Source organism: Carassius carassius, chromosome 24 (genome assembly GCF_963082965.1).
Source record: "Carassius carassius chromosome 24, fCarCar2.1, whole genome shotgun sequence".
Taxonomy (NCBI): Eukaryota; Metazoa; Chordata; class Actinopteri; order Cypriniformes; family Cyprinidae; genus Carassius; species Carassius carassius.
The window spans coordinates 9,615,626-9,635,725 of NC_081778.1; positions in this window are offsets into that span (position 1 = coordinate 9,615,626).

Consider the following 20,100-nt stretch of genomic DNA (forward strand, 5'->3'; position numbering starts at 1 on the left):
AGGGACAGATTGATCTTCTGCAGAAAGTATAGTGAATGGACTGCTGAGGACTGGGGCAAAGTCATATTCTCCGATGAAGACCCTTTCTGATTGTTTGGGGCATCTGGAAAAAGGCTTGTCCGGAGAAGAAAAGGTGAGCGCTACCATCAGTCCTGTGTCATGCCAACAGTAAAGCATCCTGACACCATTCATGTGTGGGGTTGCTTCTCATCCAAGGGAGTGGGCTCACTCACAATTCTGCCCAAAAACACAGCAATGAATAAAGAATGGTACCAAAACACCCTCCAACAGCAACTTCTTCCAACAATCCAACAACAGTTTGGTGAAGAACAATGCATTTTCCAGCACGATGGAGCACCGTGCCATAAGGCAAAAGTGATAACTAAGTGGCTCGGGGACCAGAATGTTGAAATTTTGGGTCCATGGCCTGGAAACTCCCCAGATCTCAATCCCATTGAGAACTTGTGGTCAATCCTCAAGAGGCGGGTGGACAAACAAAAACCCACTAATTCTGACAAACTCCAAGAAGTGATTATGAAAGAATGGGTTGCTATCAGTCAGGATTTTGCCCAGAAGTTGATTGAAAGCATGCCCAGTCGAATTGCAGAGGTCCTGAAAAAGAAGGGCCAACACTGCAAATACTGACTCTTTGAATAAATGTCACGTAATTGTCAATAAAAGCCTTTGAAACGTATGAAGTGCTTGTAATTATATTTCAGTACATCACAGAAACAACTGAAACAAAGATCTAAAAGCAGTTTAGCAGCAAACTTTTTGAAAACTAATATTTATGTAATTCTCAAAACTTTTGTTTTATCTTTATTTTATTTTAATAACATATCAGTGTTACAATTTTTTACAGAGCAGATTTTGGATATCTCCTTTTTTTAATGAAAAATATTAAGATACTATAAACACGTATTAAAATGCAGTTTAACCCCAAAATGGTACATAAATCAGGTAAAAACATTGTGTTAAAAAATCCTTCTGTAATAACCTTCAGAATATAACTAAGAATGAACATGGAAAGTATGGCTTAGGTAAGTGCTACACAAGTTGACATTTTTGGTTCAGAATGTTGCAAAAAACTCATTTTGAGAAAACGACTGCTAAAGATATTGATTGCATAATTTCATATTTACAGATTAAAAATTACACTTTTTTGTAACAGTAACTCATTAATCATTTTCCCCAAAGCTATACTACATAAATGAATACATATATAGACTGTGTGTGACTTCTTTGTGTGGTTTTTATTATAGATAGAGATGCAATGAGAGGAGGACAAATCGAGGAGAAGTGTAGCAAAAAGAGGATAGGAGTAAGAGGTGGAGAGAGGAGAGGCCCCAACTTAGTGTCAGGACTCGGTATGATCTGTCCTTTTTTAATATTTTTTTTTCGTTTCTACTCATTTTTCTACACTTGTATTTGTTTTGTTTCCATTTTTTCTCTCTCCTTGACTTTTAATATATTTTCTCTGGTTTTTCTTCCCTTCGCTCTAGCGCCAGCTGATCTCGCTCAGCAATCTAGGCTGCGGCTTGTCTTGGTGGGTCGACTCGATCGTCTCACTCGAGAGGATTTCCCTTCACTGCCTCCCGGGCCTCTCCCGTCTGCTTTCTCCTCTGAGCCGAGAGTAAATAACCCCCACGTGTATTCCGGTGAGCCTACTAGTTGTAAAGCTTTCCTTATTCAGTGCTAGGTGGTGTTTTCGCTACAAGCTCGAACCTACGCATCAGATGTCTCCAAGGTGGTGTATGTCGTCTCCCTGCTCTCAGGTAGAGCACGTGATTGGGGGACAGCTGTATGGGGATCACAGGCAGGGTGCTGTTCGGACTTTAGTTCTTTTAAGGAGGAGATGATTAAGACTTTTGATCATTCTGTTTTTGGCAAGGAGGCGTCCCGACTGTTAGCGCGTCTTCAACAGGGCAGACGTTCAGTGGCAGATTACTCCGTGCAGTTCCGCACCCTGGCCGCTACTTGTGGATGGAACACCGAGGCCCTTATCACTCGTTTTTTAGAGGGTCTCAATGACTCAGTCAAAGATGAACTGTTTGCCCCCGAGGTTCCTGAACGGTTGGATGACGTGATCAGTCTGTCCCTCCGCATAGACGCCAGGAGAGAGCTACGCCGTCGAGTTCGAGCGGACTCCGAGCCTGTCATGTTCGCCCCTCCATCCCAGAGTGCCGAGGAGTGTGAGCCTATGCAGGTGGATCACTTGCGCCTCACACCCAAGGAGAAACAGCGCCGCCTGTTGGAGGGTCTGTGCCTATATTGCGTGGCTCAAGGACACCGAGCTCTCGCCTGTCCTGATAAGGCTGCTCGTTCGCCACAGAGAGTTAATTTGAGTGGTACTGCCATTTCCCCCACTCACAGGTCACGCACTCATCTATCTGTGTCTCTGTTCATTAAACGCTCTTTGTTTAAGGCTTCAGCACTCGTTGATTCAGGTGCAGAGGGCAACTTCATTGATGAAGAATGGGCACAACTCGGGATATACCCATCCAATCCCTGCAGTCACCTATCGTCGCTCATGGACTCGATGGCCAGTCACTTATGCAGATCTCTCGGATCACTGATTCGGAGTGTTCTTACCTCCGGGAACCACTGGGAGGACCTCAGATTCCTAGTCTGTAAATCTCCGTCTGCCCCTTTGGTATTGGGTCATCCTTGGCTCGTTCGTCATGGGCAGAACATTAACTGGGCAGACAATTTAGTTTTGTCATGGAGTCAATATTGCCATACACATTGCCTTCTGTCTGCTCTCTCCCCGGTCTCTGTTTCCCTACAGGAGAAGGAGGCGGATCTTTCTCGAGTTCCTGCTTGTTACCATGATCTGCTGGCGGTCTTCAGCAGGTCCCGGGCTGTATCTCTTCCTCCCCACCGGCCGTACGATTGTGCCATCGATCTCCTCCCTGGTACTTCTCCACCTCGCAGACGGCTGTACTCTCTCTCCGCGCCCGAGCGCGAAGCGATGGAGAAGTATTTAAGTGATCCTCTGGCAGCCGGTATTGTTCGTCCCTCTTCTTCTCCGGCCGGAGCGAGGTTCTTTTTCGTGAAGAAGAAGGATGGCTCTCTGCGCCCCTGTATAGACTATAGAGGGTAGAATGACATCACAGTTAAGAACCGGTACCCTCTGCCGTTGATGTCTTCGGCCTTCAATCTCTTGCAGGGGGCCGAGTTCTTCACGAAATTTGATCTTCGCAATGCTTACCATCTAGTGCGGATCAGGGAGGGGGACAAATGGAAGACCGCGTTTAACACACCTCGTGGGCACTTTGAGTATCGGGTTCTCCCCTTCGGCTTATCCAACACCCCAGCTGTCTTTCAAGCGCTTGTCATCGACGTGCTGAGGGACATGATCGACAGATTTGTTTTCGTTTATTTGGATGACATCTTAATTTTCTCTTCTTCTTTTCAGGATCATGTCCAGCACGTCCGACAGGTGCTTCAGCGGCTGTTAGAGAATCAGCTGTTCGTTAAGGTGGAGAAGTGCGAGTTCCATGTTCAGTCAGTTTCGTTCTTGGGACACATCATCTCGGTGGGGGGATTCGCATGGACCCTGCGAAGGTGAGGGCCGTCTACGAATGGCCGGCACCTGATTCCCGCAAGGCGTTACAGCGGTTCCTGGGTTTCGCCAATTTCTATAAGCGATTCCTCAGGAACTTCGGGCAGGTGGCGGCCCCTCTGACCGCGCTAACCTCTACCAAGGTCAACTTCCATTGTTCAGCGGATGCCCAAGCGGTGTTCGATGAATTAAAACGAAGATTCACATCAGCCCCCATCCTGGTGACTCCAGATACTTCCCGGCAGTTCATGGTGGAGGTGGATGCATCAGAGGTCGGTGTCGGTGCCGTGCTCTCCCTGGTATCCTCCTTAGATAACAAACTGCAGATAACATGGCAGAAGCACCTTCATTGAAGGTTGAAATAGCCATACTGGCTGCTGCCTCCACTCTGTTTTTGCCAACAAATACAGTTTTGGGACACCTTGACCAAATGACAGAATTTAAGCACTCATTTGCATTTTGGGTGCCCCTGTGTTGCATTCTCTGCAGTAGGCTATCGCTAGACATCCTATGATATAATGGAATAAGCTTTTTGCCAACCTCTTTTGTCAGAGAGCAGCCTGCATGCTCATTGTGACTCTCTGGTGTTACACCATGTTCCTCTGCTTTCCTGTACCAGCGCCATGAGGGTTTGCATCTGTTATGCAGGGGGTTATCATTAGTTGACATGGAGTGTAGGAGGCTAGCCCAAATAGCATTTCTCATTTGTTCTACTTTGCCCTGATTATTAAGGATTGCCCCTCTATAATAATTTTGCAAGCTTTTACATTTTGCAGCTGTGAGCTTGCCTGCTCCTTTCCCATCCAATTTACCATGTGCACTAAGTTTTCTTAGAGCTGTACCCATACGTTTGTGTGCATGGTTGATGCATTCCAGTTTTGTTATTTCATGTCCTGGATAAGGATTCAGTGCAACAACCTGCCTAAATGCAATACTGTCTCCATCAGAAAGCATCTGAGTGTAGCGCAGCTGATGCCGGCTCATTGATCTCTCCCACATGCGCTTAGCTGATTCCTGCTCCATAGCTTTACTGGAACTGGAGAAGTTTTTTGTACAGTCATCGTGCTTTTCTTTCCATGTGTTGCACTCTTCCACTGTGATGTTTTTTTTCTCTCCTAGCATTTCCTTTAGTACACATGCATGACAATAAGATGATAAAACTTCAAAGTCTATCACAAACCCTGTAATAAGGTCTATGCACACACCAATGCCATAGTGTGAAGTAAAGCCTCTTTTCTGCAAAGTGCCATCAAAAGACACACTTATGTTAATGACAGCATCTGCATCCTCCCTCATAATTTCTGCCACATCTGGGTCAATGTCTGCATAAGCCTGTCTGACCTGCTCTCTGGCCCTTCCTAGTGACTCCAAGCCTCGCTCTATCTCTGCCACTAAAAGTAAAACATTTATCAAAATGTTATTTGATCAATTAAAATTAACGTATACAAGCACTAAATATAGTATTACACCTTTGTAAATGTCAATATAAATCAGGATGATTCACCAGTTATTCATTCATTGTACAGTGGAAATATAGTTGGCTACCTGAACTATCTGAGCAACCTGTTACAATGCTTGAAAATGTCTATCTAACTTTACCTGTCACTCTTCTATCCTGTCTCTCAAAGGTCTTCACATGTATTGTAGGGATACCCAGTATCTTGGATATCTTCTTTAAAGCAGCATATCCCAGTCCTAACTCGTGTGCTAACAGAACCATTCTTATGTTTATATCAAAGGCTACATCACTCCTTGTTGACTCCTGTAGACGCGAGGATGAGAACACACTTTTTCTGTAGCCATTTTCTAGGGATTTAAATTTTTTGCACTCCAGCAACTGACTGCTACAAAAGCCTTGATTTTGGGGATCTATATTTATTTGTAGATCATTCGACATACAGTTTGGACAAATCAAGTCTTTAATCAACTCGTTCAAACACGACACATGCATTATTAGCCACTGCCGTGTGTGTTTTCCCATCTTCACTGCACTGATGTCTGTGTTTCTGTGAGCTAGCGGAGCATGTCACGTGATACATTTCGGCGAATCAGGTCACGAGAAATTGACTTCAGCCAATGAAATTTCATCTCCTGGTTTAGATCAGCCTTTATATTTTCCCTATTGGTGAGCTCTACATAGGAAATGACCAAATATAGACAGGCTGTCATTAAGCTGAACAGAACGAGCTTTCCGGTTATATCAAACACTTGCTGTTTTCAAGTGCGACCACAGAGATATATCTGATTGAAAAATGCTAATTTCAGACAAAGTTAAGGAAAACTGACAGCGGTATGAGAACAAAATGCCTAAAAATAAACATTTTATTGTGAACTTTTGTCATTTTTATAGTGTCCCTGTAAAAGAAGACATATTATAGAAGCAAAAAATACTATATTCTGAAAATTGACCAGTATGCACAAAAATGACTTTTTTGCCTGCCGTGTCTCGCCTTAAATACACATAAGTATATACAGAGAGGGTTACATTTACTCACCCACCCTCCTGCGCTGGAGCCCCGCTCAAGGGGCACCTCCTTTTAGTCTGGACCATCAGTCAGGTGGTTGCTATGAACATAGAACCATAAAAAAACATTATAGGTCCAGCATAGGAGACTGTTATGCGAGAGGTTTCCACCTAACCTTGATCAGGTGGAGAGCTGGTGGTTACAGGGGAATTAGGAAGGGGAGGATAAAAGCAGAAGTTAACCCTCTGAAGTCGATTAACGCATATACGGGTTATGAGGCTATTTTCTCCTGATAACCTATTAGACTCCAGAGGGTTAAAAATCCCCAAAGGGAACGAGTAGCTGGAGTCACGGGGGTCAGGCAGCGGACTACGTGCGCCGGCAGTCATACGGAACGCGGCGAGCTCCAAATCGGTTTCCCCTTGCCGGGAGGCCATGTGCTCCATAATTTGTTGCTGGCGGATGCTCACCTCGGTGAGGCACTTCAAAACTTCTTCCATCGCGGGGGGAGGGGCGCCACCTGGGGAAACCAGAGAAGACACGTGAGCCAACTGGGGAAACACAGCATGGAAGGGGTCGTCGGTGTCTTCTTCACTGTCCTGCCCACATTCTCCACCAGTGTGGTGGGGTGAAGAAGGACACGACGAGGAGGTACAGGTGAGTTCCCCGAAGGGTGGATTTTATTAATAAATAGATGGCAGAGGGCGGTGGCATGAGGTGGTTTGGTGCAGGGTGCTCGGCTTCCTCTTCAGTCTGTGCGCTGTGGCGGTGTGGGTCCGTTGTGCTCTCCCATGTGCGGTGGGGCTGGCGGTCTCACACTGCTCTCTGTGATCAAGACAGACAATTAGGATTAGCTGGGTCTCGTGGAGACATCTCTCATCTCTGTGTTCGTTTTCTGTGTTTAAGAAGGCAGCGCTTGATGGGGCACAGGTGTGGCCGCTCAGCCCGTGACGAGCAGGTGCAGGTGTGACTGCTCGGTTTCCAGGGCGACGCTGATGAGAGCTCGGGACACTTGTCACACAATGTACTATGCTTCAGACACGGGTCACGACGAGGTGTTCCCCAAAGCGACCCCTAGAGGATGCAGTTTGAAGTTCCCTCGAAAGGGAACAACAATTAATGAGAATATCTCTCTCAGGAACCATCGTGCAAAGTTTATTGTGTAGTCACACAGTGGCTCTGTTCATAACCTGGCATTAGCACGCATCTTGGGTGACACATAATGACCATATACTTTTATTACAGGGAAATTAAAATTAATTAATCACTGAGGGGCGGAGTCCAGACTATTTTATTCTGCACTTTTAGTGTGAAAGTGAAATTACACCATATAACACTGAACATGATTACTATTTAACACTGTACATTGTAAATTCAACTCTTTGGGAATTAATAACTTTAACACTGCAAATATTACACTGCTGATTTTACTGAAAGCCCTGTAAGAACCATGCTATGACCTCATCTCTGTCAAAAGAAAGACCGCGAACTGGACGTTCTTTTCAAATGAAAATCAAGCAGCCAATCAGGGCTGGCTATTGATATTGCACCTTAACCTTTAAGAGAAATGGTACATATATGTACATTTTAATGCTTGGGAACATATATGTACCTTTTTGACCATCAAAAAGGTACATACATGTACCTTGAGGTCCAATAATAAGCCCTATGTGGTACATTAGTGTAGATTGTACCTTGGGGGACAGAAATGGACCCCTACTGTACCCCTATTTCTGACAGTGTAGCCAGTGCAGAGATTGTAAAATTGGGATAATATGATAATATTTTCTTGACTTGTGAAGGACTCTAGCCACTGCATTTTGGACTACCTGTAGTGTTTATTGAAGATGCAGGACAACCACCTAGCAGTGCATTACAATAGTCCAGTCCAGAGGTCATGAATGCATGAACTAGCTTTTCTGCATCAGAAACAGGTAACATGTTTCGTAGCTTGGCATTGTTTCTAATATGGAAGAATGCTTTTTTGTAACATGGGAAATATGGTTTTCAAGTAAATTAGATACAAGTTGCTATCTAATATAATACCCAGATTTTTTACTGTAGACGAAGTAACAGCACACCTGTCTAGTTGCAAATTGTGGTCTACGATATTCTGTGTATTGTTTTTTGGTCCAATAAGTAATATCTCTGTCTTATCTGAATTTAATATGAGAAAATTATTGGTCATCCAATCTTTTACATTTTTAACACACTCTGTTAACTTAGATAATTTAGAAGTTTCATCTGTTCTTGTTGAGATATATAGTTGAGTATCATCAGCATGACAGTGGATACTAATCCTCCATATTTTACTGGTGATAAATGAGATGACTCCTCATTTAAATAAACAAAATGATAGCGATAGTCCTTGAATACCTGTAAGGTTTTGTAATCGAGCTATGAGTATGTCATGATCTATGGTGTCAAACGCAGCACTAAGATCAAGTAAAACTAGCAATTAGATGCAGCCTCGATCTGACGTAGAAGCAAGTCATTTGTAATTTTAACAAGTGCAGTTTCTGCGCTATGGTGGGGCCTGAAACCTGAATTAAATTCTTCATACAGATAATTCTTTGCAGGAAGGATCACAATTGAGCAGACACAACTTTTTCTAAAATTTTTGACATAAAAGGAAGATTTGAAATGGGCCTATAATTTGCTAGTTCACTAGGATCTAGTTGTGGTTTCTTAATAAGAGGCTTAATAACCGCCAGTTTGAATGGTTTTGGGACGTGACCTAAAGATAACGATGAGTTAATAATATTTAGAAGCGGTTCTTTGGCTACAGGTAACAGCTCTTTCAGTAATTTAGTGGGTACAGGATCTAATAAACATGATTTTGGTTTAGATGCAGTGATAAGTTTATTTAGCTCCTCCTGTCCTATAGTTGTAAAGCACAGTGTTGGGGAGTAACTAGTTACATGTAACGCCATTACGTAATTTAATTACAAAATTATTGTAACTGTAATTAGTTACAGTTACTACGAAAAAATGAGTAATTAAATTACAGTTACTTATGAAATTTTTAACGATTACAAAGGGGATTACATTTGAATATTTACACACATCCACATACAGATTTAACTGATTTCTTTCCCAAATTGCGCTGACTATTCTGAGACATACCGCCCTAATAATTTCCGGGATGCGGAAACACAGTCTGGTTCATAGAATCCAGTCATAAAAACGAAATGCCTAACGCGGACGGAATATCCCACATTTTGGATGACTAAATCAAAAGTAGGTCAGTACACTTGAATCAAAACATGACATGGACTAGTGTCTGTGAATATTAAGCCCCAAAAATGCAATAGCCTATAGGACTTGCACATTCTGCGTGTCTGTGGAAATCAGGCGCGGACTGGACACCGGGAGAACCGGGACAATTCCCGCTGGCCTGACAGCCGATTTTGCCCCACTATTTAATATCATTATTGTATAATTGCCTGCCGAATGTACTAAAGCGATCATTTGCGAATCCGCCATTTGATAATTAAATATCTAATAAGTCATTAAGTGTTAGTCATGACTCGCGCGCTCTCCGCGCCTCCGCAAAACGGTTTGGATCAGACTCAGAGTAATCAATGCGAGAGAGAGAGAGAGAGAGAGAGAGAGAGAGAGAGAGAGAGAGAGAGAGAGAGAGAGAGAGAGAGAGAGAGAGAGAGAGAGAGAGAGAGAGAGAGAGAGAGAGAGAGAGAGAGAGAGAGAGAGAGAGAGAGAGAGAGAGAGAGAGAGAGAGAGAGAGAGAGAGAGAGAGAGAGAGAGAGAGAGAGAGAGAGAGAGAGAGAGAGAATAGAGTGGACAGCTGGAGCAGAGAAGCAGAACTCCTGTTCAGGGTTTCAGGTCAGTTTCATCTGTAAAGATGCTTTTTTGTCTTTGTTTTTTTATTTATTTAATCAAGCAGCAGCACGTTGCTCATCAGTCATCACTCAAAATACTATATAAGGGACATCATTATTATCAGTTGTAATGTTACAGTAGGAATTTATCTGAAAAAAATTCCGATTTTTTTATAGGTTTAGGGGGAGCTACGACAGACCACAACACAACCCTTAAGAAAATTTACATTTTAATATTTAACTATAAATCCAGAGAAAATGGTTACTATTGTTTAAATGTGGTAACCAAAAATGTAAAATTATTTTACAAATGTATTTATTTAAAAATAAATACAAATCCATTTGCAAAAAAACAAAAACAAAACAAGGTTATTTTACTTTTATATAGGCTAATAAAAGCAAGGTTAATTTTTGTAAGGGAAAAACATGACTCATGTACAGTATTAGGATTTTTCTATAAAGATATTGTAGTATTGTAGAGTATTGTATTGTAAAGTATAGTTTTGTTCAATCTTGAGTATTAAAGTCATGAGAGAGATGGATAACAGGGCAAAATAAAGAGACTGAAGAGAAAAATGGAAGTGAAGGTGCAGTTCAGGAGAGAACTTTTAATTATTTTGCATGTCCCCAAATTAAAGATTTAAACCTTTTTTATGTCAGGTCCATACAAAAAAATAGTTTTGTCCATGAATTTGTTTGTATGAGTTTGAATTTTCCAGTCTGAATTTTTTTCCCAGTCTGCCCCTCCTGTAAATTAATGGCCAAGACATGGTTTCATTTACTACACATATGAAGCTTGCAGTGTTTTCAACCTCTGCCATCTCAATATAGGAGTACACGAGCACATAATTTCTAGAACTGCTTTGTGTCACTTAATGTGCTTTTTACTTATTTTGAGAAAACTATCATCATATACAAAGAGACAGCAGTTTAAAAAAACACCAATGTTTCAGGAGTTTATTACACAGAATATGTCACATGCTTATTAGATAACTGTATTTAAGTTGATGTATATGCTTTTATTTATTATTCTTTAATTTTCACAAATTTAGAAAAGTAATCAAAAAGTACTCAAAAGTAATTAGTTACATTACTTTAATAAAGTAATTGAAAAGGTTACACTACTATTACATTTTAAACAGGGTAACTTGTAATCTGTAACCTATTACATTTCCAAAGTAACCTTCCCAACACTGGTAAAGCACTGCAGTTTATCTTTGGGCGCTATGGATGAAACTGAATTACTAGATGCTGTAGAATATACATTCGTTATTGTATTTCTGATGTTATCTATTTTATCAGTGAAGAAATTCATAAAGTCATTACTATTAAATAAATAATTAGGTAATATTTAGATCGAGTGTTGTCTGGTTATTTGTTAATCTAGCCACTGAGCTAAATAAAAAACCTTGGATTATTTTGGCTAAATTCAATGAGTTTTCAATTGAGAAGTAGTTCTTTGGCTACAGGTAACAAATCTTTCAGTAATTTAGTGGGTAGAGGATCTAATTAACAAGTTTTTGGTTTAGATTCAGTGTCATATCGTTGTGGTTCTTCCCTGTGTTCCGTTCTGTTCCCTTGGCTGTTTTGGATCGTGGATTCCCTCTCTGTTCTTCGTCGCGTCTTCCTGTACTCTGCACCGGGATCACGAGCACCATCACTGGGAGAAGCAGCACCGGATCATTGAGGATCTTCACTGGTTGTCCACCGAGGTGCCTGCGTCACCCACCATCAGAGTAGTGTTTGGACTTGCTTGTTGTTTGTTTGTCTGACCAACTCTTCTACCTTGTCAATAAACCGCCTTGCTTTTGCATCCTGCCTCTATGTCATAACAGAATGATCTGAACACCATCGTGTATGCAGCAGGCGCTATCAGCTGGAACGATTTCGCTTCTCGAAGCATGGCAAGGATGGATCAACAAGAGCAAAGTATCGCCAACATGTGTCATAGCTCAACCAACAACTACAGCATCTGAGAAGCCCCGCTGCGCCACCCTCAACGCCAGTTCAATCAGGACCACTTCCGTCAAGTATATTTTATGACAATTATATTGCATACAGTTAGTGTTGGTGGTATGGTTATGTTCTGAGCAACACTCCACATGCCTGTCCATGCAGCCATGCCTCTAATACACAGTAGCCAGATTTCTTTTGCATATCTAATAGTGTAACATTAAGCAGAAGTATTTTGAATGAGTTAAACCTGTATCCTGTTTTCTGGATAACATTGAGAATAACTCTATATATTGTTGTCAGCACCCCACAACCACTTTGACGGGGCTCATGCTTATAACAGTAGTTTGGTGGAGTAGACTCATTTAGACCAATATAATCATTTGGTTTTAGCCAGGTTTCAGTAAAGCAGAGTACATCAAAACTATTATCTGTGATCATTTAATTTACAATAACTGCTTTGGGTGTGAGTGATCTAATGTTTATGAGCCCAAACTTTAAAAAATGTTTTTGTTCATTTATTTACATTTTTTTCTGGTTTAATCACAATAAGATTTTTTCTAGATCCTACATTACATTTATATTTTGACCCCACTATTCGGGGAATAGACACAGTTTTAATAGATTGGACAGTGCAAGTACTTCTATCAATTTAAGCGGGTAGAACAAAAGTCATCATGGTAGTTATTTGAGAATTGGCTTACTTGTCATATGGAATGAATTGTTTTGGAGATGTTTGTCCGAGAGAAGTTTCACTCCGACTCTGCTGGGGTGCAGGCCATCAGCGTGAAAAAGCCTAGGATGCTCCCAGAAAAGATTCCAATGATTAACAAGTAGCAGTTTCTGTTCTTTACACCATGACAATAACCATTATTTTAAAGCAACAAGTCTACTGAACCTTTTGTGTCCATATCGATACGTGGGCAGTGGTCCTGACAAGATGATCATTGCCGCGAATGTCGTGCTGTGCACCATCTAGATCAGGCTCCTGAAGTCCCTCTTCAGTGTCTCCATCTGCCACAGCGTAGTGTTGTTAACCCCGGTGTGAAGCACGACCACTCTGGGGCTCTCATTGGCCTTAAGAAATGCGGGTATCTGCGCAGAAACATCAAGAACACGAGTACCAGGGAAACAGTGAGTGTGCACTTTTCCTTCGGCTAGCGTAGCACGGACGTGTCAGACGATGGAGTCTCCGACAATCACAGCATTGCGTTTCATCTCGTCGAGGGGAGCAAAGCAGTTCTGGGTAAAGATCTCGAAGACCGGAGGGGGAGAAGTCATCACCCGGTATCTGGCTTGCGTCCTTCACTATGGATGCACCCAGGGTATCCGGCGCGCATGGAGTAGAAGTGTTGGGACTGTTAGCAGCATGCAGTATACTTACCAAGGACTTGTGAGCATCAGCCCGAGAGGTTTCCAAGCACGGCTCTCCACTCTCTCAGCTGGGCCTGCCTCACCTCCAGGTCGCGAATCTGCTTCTCCATGGCCTCCAGCTTGAACTGCACCAAATGCAGCTCGAACTTGTCCTAACCTGCACTCAAAGGTGACCCTCATCTTACCCTCAGTACTACACTTCTCATCAGTTCCAATGATGAAACCTACCTGGCTACTCATCTGAAATACTCATCTGAGTCATGTCCTGCATCCGCTTCTGTTCACCATTATCCAGATCTGCAAATCAGTATTCACTTACAACAAACAAGATGCAAGACATACAGGTTACAAGATGGCGCAGCACTATGGCGACTCGGTTTTGTTCTCTGTTTGTTTGGTCTACTTGTTGTTTTGTTTGTTCTTGAAATCCTGCAATGGACTCATTAGGTATGACAGAGCCGAACTCATTCACATTCGAGACAATTTGCCAGCTACACAGTTATTTGTGATGGACCCACACCCTGATTTCCCTGGGCAATACCCAAAACATCAGCCGAGGAAGAAAGGGAAGCGAGTAGAAGCATTGGTTCGGCTAAGACACCGGGGGCACCGGCTAGCCCTCCTGAGCCTCACTCTGTCCAACGTTCACTCGTTATCAAACAAGAAGGACGAACTTACTGCCCTCATTCTTTACCAACAGGATTTTAGGGATTGCTCTGCCATCTGCCTGACAGAAACTTGGTTTCATGAGTATATGCCTGACTCTGTGTTACAATTGGAAGGCTTCACCCTTCATCGGGCGGATCACACCGGTGAATCCCTTAAGCAATGCGACGGCAGTGTTTGCATTTACACCAACCAGAATTGGTGTGCGAGCACCAAAACCCTGACCCACAACTGCTCGCTGGACTTGGAAGTTCTCACAGTTAAGTGTATCCCCTTTTCCTTACTAAGAGAAATCTCCTCCATAAATCTGTAGTGTAGTTTACATTCCACCGAGTGCAGCGAAGACATCAGCAATACAGCAATTGGCCGATCACATCTTCGACATGGAAAACTCCAACCCTGACTCTGCAATCCTGGTGTTGGGAGATTTTAATCATGTATTTATGAAGAAAGCTCTTCCTAGATACAAGCCTCCATTCCGGAGGCATATCAAGCTCTAGTTAGAGCCCCGACTGGTGACTCTGATCACAACACTATTTTATTTCTCGTTCCTAAATACCGCCAGAAACTCAAAACATTTAAACCAACGACAAAGAGGGTCAGATGGTACTCTTCCCCGGCCATAGACATGTTACATGACTGTTTTGATATTACTGACTGGAATGTTTTTGAGCATGATGATATCAACATTTGTTGATAACAACTCTTTAATGTCTTATGTACATTTTTGTGAGTCTGTGTGTATCCCCATCAAAACTGTTATCAGTTACAGTAACAACAAGCCTTGGTTTAACAAGGATGTAAGGCATTTATGCAGGGAGAAAAATGCTGCATGTAGATGTGGTGATAAAGCACAATACAGACTCCTTAAATATCAACTTCAAAAGGCTATTAAAACAGCTAAAACCACTTATAAAGTAAAACTTGAAAATAAGCTCCAAGTCCATGACATTAAGGGTGTCTGTGTCAGGGTCTGCAGACAATCACTAACTATAAGATCAAGCATCATGTTTTAGATTGTGACCCCTCCCTCCCTGAGAGGCTTAATGATTTCTACTGCAGATTTGAGTCCAGTGAAGCTCAGATAGACTCTCTCAGTCGCCCCCATCTGGGTCTTATTGGTCACCCTCTTTTTTCAATCTTAGAGCATGATGTCAGGAGGTTGCTACACAATCAAAACATCAGGAAAGCAGGGGGCCTGATGGTATTGCAGCTACTCCAAGGAGCTGTGCAGACCAGCTTACTCCCATACTCAATCACATTTTCAACTGGTCTATCATCTCTTCAATACTACCCACTTGTTTTAAATCGGCTATGATTATTCCAGTGCCTAAAAAGAATAACATCACCTGCCTTAATGATTACAGGCTTATTGCACTCATGTATGTTGTTGTGAAGGTGTTCAAGCGCTTAGTCTGTAGGAACTTAGCGCATATTACACTGGATCATCATCAGTTTGCTTACAGGGCGAATAGGGGACTGGATGATGCAGTGTTTTTAGGTGCACATTTTATTCTCCAACATCTTGATTCTAAGAACACATATGTCTGTATCTTATTCATTGATTTTAGTTCAGCTTTTAACACTATTACCCTGTCAGGCTGTTTATTATTACCCATAGGTGTTAATACTGTACTCTGTCAATGAATCTTGAATTTTTTGTCTTACAGGAAACAATATGTTAAAATTAGTAATCATGTGTCATCAACCAGAGTTCTTAACACTGGCGCCCCACAAGGTTGTGTCCTCTCTCCTCTTTCATTTTCTCTTTATACCAATAACTATACGTCCAATTTAACATCAGTAAAACTGTTAAAATTTGCAGATGGTACCACTGTAATATGTCTTATCTCTGATCGGGATGAATCTGGTTATCGGTGTGAAGTTGAACAGCTGTTGAAGTGGTGTGAGGTTAATAACTTAACCCTCAATACATATAAAACTAAAGAGATGATAGTGGACTTTAGGAGACCTTCCCCTCTCCATCAATGTCAGGTTGTTGAGAGGGTCTCTTCCTTCAGTTTCTTGGGCACCGCCATTCATCAGTCTCTCTCATAGAACCTGAATATCAGTATCATTGTAAGCAAAGCCCATCAGAAACTTTATTTTCTCCGTCAGTTGAGGAAATTTGGGTTTAGTCAGAAAGGCATGACTCATTTTTACTGAGCCACCATAGAAGGTGTGCTGACCTTCTCTATCCTGTCCTGGTATGGTAATGCGACCATACCAGAGAAAGAAGTGAGGAGAGCCTCCAAGATCATTGGCTGTAGTCTGCCTACTATAGCCTCACACTATGACTCCAAAATTATTAGGAAGATGAGAAACATCATCATTGACCCCTATCACCCAGCACATTACTTATTCATTCTACTGCCCTCAGGGAAGTGAAGTGACATTCAGCCAAGTATGGTGACCCATACTCGGAATTTGTGCTCTGCGTTTAACCCATCCAAAGTGCACACACACAGAGCAGTGAACACACACACACACACTGTGAGCACACACCCGGAGCAGTGGGCAGCCATTTATGCTGCGGCGCCCGGGGAGCAGTTGGGGGTTCGATGCCTTGCTCAAGGCCACCTAAGTCGTGGTGTTGAAGGTGAAGAGAGAACTGTACATGCACTCCCCCCACCCACAATTCCTGCCCGCCCGGGACTCGAACTCACAACCTTTCGATTGGGAGTCCAACTCTCTAACCATTAGGCCACAACTTCCCCGAGGTACAGAAGCATCATAAGTAGAACATCACGTTTCAGAGATAGTACCTACCCTCAAGCCATACGTTATTTAAACATGGTCTGAAGTTAGAACATTGAATGCTTATATTAAATTAAGTTCATGAACTAGTTGGATGTTTTACACCCCACCAGTCACTTTTACTTACCCCAATCTCAATTTCAATGCTTTATTAATATATCTGCATTGTGTGTTTTACACAAAGCACTTACGGACTGGTTCATAACCTGCTGACACACTTAATGTGTAATATGTGTTGTTCATGTCTGTGTATTGGTTGTTTTGGGGGCTATATGTTTTGGAATCTGTTGTTGTGTCAGTGTTTTGTATTAAGTTGTATGTGTGAGCATACCAAGACAAATTCCCATCAACTGTAATGTTGTAATGTCTAAATAAATGTTGAACTTGAAACCAAAAAACTGTTACCTGCAAGTTCAAATCAACTCATTTTCTAATACTCACCTGTATGCATCTCAGTTGTTCTACAAAACCTGTAAATAAACATCTTGAGATTGAGTTTACTAGTCCTGTCTGTCCATCTTTCTCTGTATTGTGACAGAAAACCAAACCTTAAAGTAAGCCAGATATCATGGACTGTGCTACAAGAACCTTTGTGGAGGATATCCTGTGTTCAATGTATCAAGACGACCACAGTATTGGAAGGTATGAGTTTGTGCAATTTTGGAATCTACCTGTAATGACCTGCATTCGACTTAACCACAGCCCAAAAGTGGAGGGTTCCCATATCCAGAGTACGGAGGCTATTTCCAACAGTGCAGACTGGGTCTAAGTAGCAGATCCTCCCTACAAGTTCATCCGGGTGGCTCAGAAGAAATTTCCACTTTTTTGGTCCCAACATCCAGAGTTTGCTACAGCCCATGAGCTCACTCCAGAATCTGCTTCAGAGTCAGAACCCAGTCCCAAATCTGCAAAAAACATTTTCCATTTACCCCTAGCTCAAAAGAGGAGGAAGAGAAAGAAAAAAGCATTCTGTAAAGATATACTAGAGCTCAGCCCAAAGATAACTTCACAGTTTGAGTTCAGTCGTGAGATAGATCAAACCCCTGAGTTCAGTCTGTATAAAGATCCAGATTCTAATCACAGTCCAATATATGTTCCAGCTCCAGGTTACAATCCAAATCCTTTTCCAATCCATGATCATGGAACAGTGTCTGTAATTCCAGTGTACAGTTTATCCACTGATCATAACCCAATGTTTATTCCAGCAGCTGAGACTACTCCAGTGTTGGATCCAGCCACTGAACCCACTCCAGTGTTTACTCCAGCGTCGGCTCATTCCCCTAAATTAACTCCAGTGTCGGCTCCAGCTCCTTAGCACAATAGGCAAGGAAAGGCAAGTTTATTTATATAGCACATTTCGTACACAATGGTAATTCAAAGTGCTTTACATAAAATAAATTAAAATAATAATGAAGAAAAATAATAACAAGAATAAAACAAGCAATTTTAAAACTTTTAAAATTATTAAAAAATTTACTTATTTAAAATGAATTTAAAACAGTTAGAAAATGATTTTACATAAAATAAAATAAAAAAATAGTGAAAATATAGTGCAATCAGTTCGGACATTGCACAGTGCTCATTCAATAAATGCACAGCTAAACAGATGAGTTTTAAGTCTAGATTTAAATGTGACTAGTGTTTTAGCACATCTCATCTCTTCTGGAAGCTGATTCCAACTGCAGGCAGCATTGTAACTAAAGGCAGACTGCCCTTGTTTTGTGTGAACCCTTGGTATTTCTAACTGACTCGATCCTAATGATCTGAGTGGTCTGTTAGGATTATATTCAGTGAGCATATCTGAAATATATTTCGGTCCTAGGTCATTTAGTGACTTATATACGAGTAAAAGTACTTTAAAATCAATCCTAAATGTAAATGGAAGCCAGTGTAAGGACCTGAGGACTGGTGAGATATGCTCAGATTTTCTGGTTCTAGTCAGAATCCTGACAGCAGCGTTCTGTATGAGCTGCAGCTGTCTAATGGACTTTTTGGGAAGGCCGGTGAGGAGCCCATTACAATAGTCCACCCTGCTGGTGATGAAGGCATGAACTAGTTTCTCCAAGTCTTGACTTGAAACAAAACATCTAATTCTTGCAATGTTTTTTAAATGATAGTATGCTGATTTAGTTACTGCTTTGACATGACTACTGAAACTAAGGTCTGTCTCCAGAATCACACCAAGATTCCTGACTTGATTTTTAGTTGTTTGACCCCTAGAGTCAAGGTATGCATTCACCTTGAACACTTCATCTTTGTTTCCAAATGCAATGACTTCAGTTTTTTCCTTGTTTAACTGAAGAAAGTTCTGGCACATCCAACTATTAATTTCATCAATGCATTGTCAATGGGGCTGTAGTCATTTGGAGATAAGGCTAGGTAAATCTGGGTATCATCAGCATAGCTGTGATAGGCAATTTGGTTCTTTCTCATTATTTGACTTAGTGGGAGCATACACAGGCTAAACAAGAGCAGTGCAAGAATTGACCCTTGTGGGACTCCGCATGTCATGGACGTCCACTTAGACTTATACTCTCCTATACTCACATAATAGCCTCTCCCTTCTAATTATGACCTGAACCATTTGAGTACCATCCCAGAAAGCCCAACCCAGTTTTCCAGTCTCTCTAGTAGTATGTTATGATCGACAGTGTCAAACGCAGCACTGAGATCTAGCAATACCAGCACCGATATTTTGCCAGAGTCACAATTTAAGCGAATATCATTTATTATCTTAATGAGTGCTGACTCTGTGCTGTGATGCGGTCGAAAACCAGATTGAAAATGGTCCAGGTATCCATTTGAGTTTAAGCATTTGTTAAGCTGATTAAAAACTTAAAAAATTTGCCTATAAAAGGAAGATTAGATATTGGTCTAAAATTGCTCAAAATGGTGTTATCAAGATTGCTCTTTTTCAGGAGGGGCTTAACAACTGCAGTTTTTAAGGAGTTTGGAAATGTCCCAGAAAGAAGTGAGGCGTTCACCACTTCTAAAAGATCTGCTTCTAAGCAGTTAAGCACACTTTTGAAAAAAGATGTGGGAAGTGTGTCAAGATAGCAGGTTGTACAGAATACAGAAATGGCTTCAGTCCATGAGTTCAGCCCAGTCCCAGATTTCAGTTATGAGTTCACTTTAGCCCCTGTATTAAGTGATGAGTCTGCTTTATCCTCAAAATGATGCATAGAGCCTATCAACACCCCAGAATTAGCCACAGAGGCCACTCATCCTTGTAACAAATTCTCCATTCACTTTCCATACAAGAATTCCATCCAGACCAAGTTTCTGCCTCTGATCTAATTCCAGTGCAGGTTCCAGCCCCTGACCAGAGTCCAGTGCAGGCTCCAGTCCCTGACCATAGTCTATTGATAGCTCAAGCCCCTGAATGCAGCCCTGAGATGGCCCCAATGCACATTTTCATCCCAGAGATCTGTAAAGAGGACCTTATTCTAATGATTTCTCTCCTTGCTTTGGCGGTGGCCAT